Here is an 8,380-nt window from a genome sequence, read left to right as displayed (position 1 = left end):
GTGTTTGTCTAGGGTCCCCAGTTGCATGTCGATAACTAACTCGCAACTAGGGGGTGTGTGTTCGTCGAGGGTCCCTAATTGCATGTCTACCATCGACTCGCAACTAGGGGTGTGTGTGCGTTTGTCGAGGGTCCCTAGTTGCATGTCCACCATCAACTCGCAACTAGGGGTGTGTGTGCGTTTGTCGAGGGTCCCTAGTTGCATGTCCACCATCGAGGGTCCCCAACTAAGGGATGTTTGTATTTTGTCGAGAGTCCGCAGTTGCAAGCCGACCATCGGCTTGCAACTAAGGGGTGTTTGTGTTCTGTCGAGGGTCCCTAGTTGCATCTCGACCATCGACTTGCAACTAGGAGGGGAGTGTGTTTTTGTCGAGGGTCCACAGTTGCATGTTGATTACCGACTCACAATTAGGGGTGTTTGTGTTTTGTCGAACGCCCAGTTGCATGTCAACTGGTGGGGGGGAGTTTGTTTGTACAAGCCACAGTTGCTAGCCGAGCATCGACTCAAAACTTGGGTGGGGGGGAGGGAAAACTTTGCTTTTGTACAACCCCCTATTTTTTGCAAGTCAACCATCGAACTCACAATCGAAGAGGTGCCGGTGTCTGTGTGTGTTTGTTCACTTGTTGAGGAGCCCGATTCAACCAGTTGCAAGTCGTTGCTCGGCTTGCATTTTGCTACTATTTCATTTTCTTTGATAGAATTTTTCTGATGGAATAAAAGTTTACAAGGTACTGTTTCATGAAATCCATAACAGAAAAAAGGATGTCTACTTTGTTTTTAATATAACTGCAAATTTTTAAAAAAAATTCTAACCCCTAGTTTTTGCTGTGATCAATATTGTACAATCATTATTTTTTTACACAAACAACCTAACTCTATTTTTGTAGGAGCATACAAGCTAGTTTTTTGAACTCAACTACTCCTATATTGTTTATTTTTTTGAAGGGTTTTCTGCAAAATGTCCAAAGCTTGCAACGGATAACACCAGGTTCAGGTTGTGCGGCTCTGCTTGTGTTTTTGGCTGGCACTATTTGAATCGGTGGGAGAGAGAGCTGGGCAGAGACGGGGGCGAGTACATCAAAGACGATGGCCTGCGATATCGCCGCCAACGAGCCACCCGCCATCCCCACCGTACAGGAGCTTCGTGCACCCGACAAGCGACCCTTCATCCCCAGCGTACAGGAGCTTCGCGCGCCCGACAAGCGACCCTTCATCCCCAGCGTACAGAAGCTTCGCGGGCCCGACAAGCCCCACGCCGTCTGCACCGTCCAGGAGCTTCGCGCGGGCGATGCGCCCTCCGCCATCGGCAGGGCCCCCGATCTCTGCGCCGATGACGCAGACCTCGCGGCACACGAGCGAGTAAGACCAAGTCGAGCTCACGCTATGTCAATTTTTCTCGTTTGTATGCGGAGTTCCACTTCAGTTCCCCTTTGTTCAACTCAGCGCCGTGAATCGAACTGTAGAATGTGTCGGCTCGCTGGTGAAATTTTTGTGTAGGTCATGTTGGGGACTAGTGTTGGGGAACGTAGTAATTTCAAAAAATTTCCTACGCACACGCAAGATCATGGTGATGCATAGCAACGAGAGGGGAGAGTGTTGTCCACGTACCCTCGTAGACCGACAGCGGAAGCGTTATCACAACGCGGTTGATGTAGTCGTACGTCTTCACGATCCGACCGATCAAGTACCGAACGTACGGCACCTCCAAGTTCTACACACGTTCAGCTCGATGACGTCCCTCGAACTCCGATCCAGCCGAGTGTTGAGGGAGAGTTTCGTCAGCACGACAGCGTGGTGACGATGATGATGTTCCACCGACGTAGGGCTTCGCCTAAGCTCCGCAACGGTATTATCGAGGTGTAATATGGTGGAGGGGGGCACCGCACACGGCTAAGAGATCTCAAGGATCAATTGTTGTGTCTCTGGGGTGCCCCCCTGCCCCCGTATATAAAGGAGCAAGGGGAAGGCAGCCGGCCAAGGGGAGAGGCGCGCCATAGGGGGGAGTCCTACTCCCACCGGGAGTAGGACTCCTCCTTTCCTTGTGGGAGTAGGAGAAGGGAAGGGGGAAGGAGAAAGAAGGAAGGGTGCGCCCCCCTTCCCTAGTCCAATTCGGACCAGACCATGGGGAGGGGTGCGGCCACCTTTTGAGGCCTTTCTCTCCTTTCCCGTATGGCCCATTAAGGCCCAATACGAATTCCCGTACTCCGGTACTCCGAAAAATACCCGAATCACTCGGAACCTTTCCGAAGTCCGAATATAGTCATCCAATATATCGATCTTTACGTCTCGACCATTTCGAGACTCCTCGTCATATCCCCGATCTCATCCGGGACTCCGAACTCCTTCGGTACATCAAAACTCAATAAAACTGTCATCGTAACGTTAAGCGTGCGGACCCTACGGGTTCGAGAACTATGCAGACATGACCGAGACACGTCTCCGGTCAATAACCAATAGCGGGACCTGGATGCCCATATTGGCTCCCACATATTCTACGAAGATCTTTATCGGTCAGACCGCATAACAACATACGTTGTTTCCTTTGTCATCGGTATATTACTTGCCCGAGATTCGATCGTCGGTATCTCGATACCTAGTTCAATCTCGTTACCGGCAAGTCTCTTTACTCGTTCCGTAATACATCATCCCACAACTAACTCATTAGTCACAATGCTTGCAAGGCTTATAGTGATGTGCATTACCGAGTGGGCCCAGAGATACCTCTCCGACAATCGGAGTGACAAATCCTAATCTCGAAATACGCCAACCCAACAAGTACCTTTGGAGACACCTGTAGAGACCTTTATAATCACCCATTTACGTTGTGACGTTTGGTAGCACACAAAGTGTTCCTCCGGTAAACGGGAGTTGCATAATCTCATAGTCATAGGAACATGTATAAGTCATGAAGAAAGCAATAGCAACATACTAAACGATCGGGTGCTAAGCTAACGGAATGGGTCAAGTCAATCACGTCATTCTCCTAATGAGGTGATCCCGTTAATCAAATGACAACTCATGTCTATGGCTAGGAAACATAACCATCTTTGATTAACGAGCTAGTCAAGTAGAGGCATACTAGTGACACTCTGTTTGTCTATGTATTCACACATGTATTATGTTTCCGGTTAATACAATTCTAGCATGAATAAAAAACATTTATCATGATATAAGGAAATAAATAATACTTTATTATTGCCTCTAGGGCATATTTCCTTCAACTAGGGGGTTGGGCAGCTGGGGATGAGGATTTTGATTCATTGAACCAGGAATTTTTATTGATACAGACTGTATGTGTTAGAGAAATTTGTACAGTAAGACTGAATTTGTTAGATTCAGAGTACCATAGCATTTCTAAACTTCTTTTAGAGCGTGGTTATGTGGCAGGAGGAGGTGATTTTAGGTGTTTTTCCCTAGGAGGGGCTTTTGAGCAGGGGAGACACAAACTTCATTCTTTTTTCTGAATTTAAAAGTGTGCTTGTTGCACAGATTGTTCATTCATGCACATTATAAACTACTCCCAGAGAGTTTTTTTGTTTGTCCCTATGCTTTGCTGTTTGATATTGCTTGTCCCACATCCTCTGGAAGACCATGCATGCTTCTTCTTTTTTCTCAGTCAGCTTGGGGTATAACAAACAGTGCCAGCATACTACTTCAGCTTCACCTTAACGCCCCACTTTTTTTGCCATCCTTTTTCTATCAGCTTGTTTTACAAGCAAAGTGCCCAGCCTTTTTTTGCCATCCTTTTTCTATCAGCTTGTTTTACAAGCAAAGTTCCCAGCCTTTTTTTTAGACAAAAAGTGCCCAGACCTGGGGTCAAACAAGGCCTGCATCTGGTCTGAAGCTTATTTTTTTAGAACAAACAAATAAATTAAGCCCACAAACACAAGGCCTGGGGCCAGGAAACTTGCAAGTGTGGGTGGGTTTGGTGGAGGAGGAGGCAGACGGCCCAGCCCTGAAGCATCCAACAAAAAAGGACGAGCAACGACAGGGGGAAGGCCTGGGTTTACAAACAATCGAATGACAGAACGAACAGGGGTTTGTCTCAAAAAGAAAAAGATAGAACGAACAGGGGCGATCGGGAGGGCTATAAACAGGGTGACGTCATCTTAGATGTGACATAGTTATATCACATCTAGATGGCGTCGTATCGTATGAATCCGCTAGTTTTGTGCACCCGTGCATCCGAAGAGTTTCTAGCCGGCCGATCTAAATCGTGTGTGGCTGATCAATCGAATTAATTTTGCACTAAAAGGCCCACGTCTGCCCTGTTTATTTTACAAATTAGCCCCTGAATCGAATAACTTCGGAACCCTCGTCTTATCTCTAAACAACACGCGTGCTAGTTCTTCCAACGGCGACGGCGACAAGCTCGGCTCCAAGTCTGCAACATGCGTCGGTGCTCGCGGTCGCTGGAAGCTAGATGCCATTCTTCGGCCCCGACACGGTCTGCCGTGCCCTAGCCAAGGTCTGTGGCCGCCGTCGTGCACATCCTCCTCTCGCCGGTCCTGATACCGAGGCTGCTGGCGTCCGCAGCCTCCGCGCCGTCGGATTGCACTGCGTGCTCGTCCTGTGGGTGCCTGATAACAGACTCGCGTGGGCTGTGGACATGGCAGGCTTGGAGCTCGAGAGATTGGCCTGCTACAGACTCTGAATTTTCATCGTTCTTGTAACTGTATCTAGTACTTGCAGATTGGCTTCTGTACAGCCAACTGATTCCAATTGTTCGTTGTTGGGTCTGCGTGTAGCTCGGGAGTCTAGAATGTGATGTACATCGTTTGTGAACATTGATTATTTAGAGAGACATGAGTGTAAGTTAATCTGAATGGAAAATTGAGAAAGAAAGATTTCTAATAACCTTGTTCGTATTTGCAATTTGAGGTGTTCTTGTGTGACTTAATGACTGAATCAAGCCACAGATGTTCAGATGTGTTAGCCAAAAATAAAATTATCGTAAAAACATATGGAAGTTCACATACTGAAACCTTCATCATCATACCAACTGGTACCTAAACCTTTTCTTTGGAGGTTCCTCTCAACTTTGGTGAAGCAAGCAAGCGAACGAGCGTAATTCACAGAGTGCAGCGAACCATAGCTGAAGTACTTACTAACAGTTTAGCAGCCCAAGTCCTAATCCTGGGCCTTTGTATTGATACAAGATCTGTAATGTGTTTCACCTTTGTCAGTCCAACTTTAATGACAGAAAGCTGGGCGCCTTTTCACAAACTGGTTGACTATATGATACAGGTGTGCCATGTGTTCCAATGGAAAACGATATACATTTCCTCACAAATGCAGTGGCGATCAAGACTCGGGTAGCAAGAGTAAGAACTGAAACATGCTGAAAACTATGCTAAAATCAATGATTCATGTCAATTTACGAAGTCGTACAAAGACATGTGGTTACTGCAAGCTTCATAACCTGATAGAAAAACTGCAATTCATTGAATCTGCTCACCACTAAGTCAAACAGTTGGACAAAATAATTATTTGATCCATTACACAAAGAAATTTTATACATCGAATAAAACAATACTATTGATAAAGCATTTATTTTTCTTGCAAGAGGTGTACCTTTCATGATGCACAATCTGTAATTCTGTATGCATGACATGCACATTCATGACTTCTTTTCCTGACCCTTTTTCTTTGGACAATTGCGACTATCATGAAACCGTACTTGGTTGCACGTCTTGCACGAGCGTGCGACCTTGGCCTTGGCTTCTTCGTTCTTCTCTTTAAGTTCTTCCCCATTCATCTCCTTTCCTCTCCTTATTCTTTTACTTCTCCCTGCCGAACGAACATCATTTGGCGGGTGTATGTTAACTTGAGTAGGGATGTTGCAACCAATAAATGCCTCATATTCCTCTTGCCTAGTGTGCTTCACTGCAGGAACCCTCGCTGACTTGGAGAAGCCTGTATGTCTGACAGGTGTCTATGCTTGCTTTGTTACATGTGTAGAATGCATTCTTTGCACTCTCAATAACTCAGACGATTTGATCTGATCAAGTGACCATGATTGTAGTGCTCAACCCATGATTCTATCTTGTAGGTATCATTACCACACAACTTCATGTCCATAAAACTTATAGAACTTCTCAACAGCCTCTAATCCTTCAAATGTCATGCCTAAATTAGGCTTCAAATTCTCTTCACATTCCGGTGTAAAAGACGAACACTTAAACATAAACAATGAATTAGTAAGCACCATTGTGTATAAATTACTGAAGTGAATACAACCAGGAAGCAATTGACTCACGGGGAGAGGAACACTTGCTTTCTTTACAGGTGTGGTAAATCTTTCCTCCTCCAACTGCATTTGCAAGCTATTGGTAGATTGCATTGCTGCACAAGCCACAAACAGATACAGAATTAGCCTCTGAAACGAGAATCACTCATGTACAGTATATGAAATCCATATTTTGGCCACATCTCATACGCCACCAGCCAATCAAAATCTGGCTGCTCACCTTTTAATAAATTAATAATTTTCTATACTAGTTAGGCAAAGCTATAAGAGAATACGGTCTATTGATCTGGTCAACTCTGCACATGGCCATCCACACCAATTCTATTTCTGCATGTGTGTGTTTGCGTGTTGTGAGTTGTGGCGAGCTAGCTACCTGGTAGTCCCTAGGTGAGGCACCTTAGCTCCAGATCGCTCGGGCATCGGGAGAAAATCAAGTCACCCTGACATGCGTACCTCGCACCAAGAAGTACACGGCGGCCGCGTCAGGAGATCGAGATGAACCCAACTGCAATCGATCAGTATCCTGTGTCGTCGGTGTTTAGGGCGCACGGCGAGGTCTCCGTCTTTGGCCGCGGGTCGCCGCCGTAGTGATCGGATCTGCGACGTGGGGTGGGACAGGGGTGCCCGTGCAAATTCGCAGGCCTGACTTACAGAGGTTGCGGGCTTATTTTTGAAAAAATACACCGGAATCAGCTCTAACGCGACGATTTAGATCGGACGACTGAAACGATCCGGATGCAGGGATACATGAAACTTGAGGATACGACGCCCATCTAGATGCGTCTTAGACATACCCTTTTTATATCACCATAGCCCTTTGGGTTTTTTTTTCTTTGACTAGTTTCTTTAGTTGAAGATCGTCATGGGTAGCTTTATTAAACTCAAATCACAACCATATCCTCTGTAACAAACTTAGCGATAAACTTTGGGTAGCCCAAACACGCCCTAGATTCCCTATTACAAAACTCGACACAAGCCTTCCCGAACTCACTTAAATCTCATCCACGTTTTTCTTTTATCTTTGACTAGTTAATTGTCTATGGATTGCAATAGGGACATAAATATTTCACTCGTTTAACAATAATAACATGTAGTATGTTTTTAAATATACGATTAGGATCCTTATGCACATCAAAAAGCATCATTGACTTATTTTTTACCTTAGAAACACTCTTTTTCTTCTTTCATCTATTATTTTTGTCTCTCGGATACATGCACCCCATCGTCATTGATAGTACATCCAAACTCACAATCCTACGACTCTCCCTCAAAACCAATGTATGTTAAGCAACAAATTAAGATGTTGTATTAAAAATTGGTATCGGAAAAAGTGTTAAAAAGACTTTTGGTGCATAGTTAGTATAAACACTAATGAAGAAATGATTACACACAATCATATTAATCACGCGCCACATTCAATCCATGCTACATGTATTTTTCGATATACCGATGGTGTGCAATATTTCGCACGTCACCAGTACAATGTTGTCAGTGGCGTGCGAGCATGCGACTACGCCAATGATGTGTAGGCCCAATAGTATGACCCCCTGCAAATGTTATTGGTGGCGTGCCCCAAACAGGAGGCGTGCCAAAGACATGACAAGCCACTAATTCTGTGGTTAGCTGTGGCCTGTGGCGTGGGTTTTCTCACGCTACTAGTTTGTTCTCGGGCCTAGTTTTTAAGTCATGTTTTCTGGCTCGAATTACTTGTGGCGTGGGTTGCGAATTACACGCCACAACTGGGTTGTTTTTACCTAGGTAGAAACCTAGCTGTCGCACACTTCCATCTATCTCCACTCATCCCCTCCCTCTCGTGACTAGTCGCCGCACCAGATCTTGCCAAAGGCCGCCCCCTCGCCGCTACCGCCGGAGGTCGCCGCTCGTCACCGCGAAAGGTTTGATCCCAACATTTCCTTCCCCAAAAATGAATGCTTCGTTCGCTCTCTTGAAACTGCTCCAGAGAGGCGATCGGAGGCGACTTTCTGCCGTTCCTCTTGACAGCAGCGCCGTCGTGGGTCCTCGCCCTGTCCGTCTGCCGCTTCAGCGGCGGGAGCGGGCGGGGACCCTGGCAGTTTCTCTTCAGTAGGGGATAGGATAGGCTTAGTTTTGTGAGAGGTGCTACAACAATGA

General features: G+C 46.0%; 1 long non-coding RNA gene across 1 annotated transcript; it reads right to left on the bottom strand.

Moving 5' to 3' along the window:
• Positions 1–5,433: 5,433 nt before the first annotated feature.
• On the bottom strand, positions 5,434–6,895 carry LOC123124378 (uncharacterized). Its single transcript, XR_006461065.1, has 3 exons — positions 6,704–6,895; positions 6,260–6,345; positions 5,434–6,178 (listed from the first exon to the last, which is right to left on the bottom strand). It is a non-coding gene; the product is annotated as an uncharacterized lncRNA (long non-coding RNA).
• Positions 6,896–8,380: the final 1,485 nt, after the last annotated feature.

The sequence above is a fragment of the Triticum aestivum genome, chromosome 5D, assembly GCF_018294505.1.
Source record: "Triticum aestivum cultivar Chinese Spring chromosome 5D, IWGSC CS RefSeq v2.1, whole genome shotgun sequence".
Taxonomy (NCBI): Eukaryota; Viridiplantae; Streptophyta; class Magnoliopsida; order Poales; family Poaceae; genus Triticum; species Triticum aestivum.
Note: the sequence above shows the minus strand (reverse complement) of the source record. Positions and strands in the feature narration are given on the sequence as shown.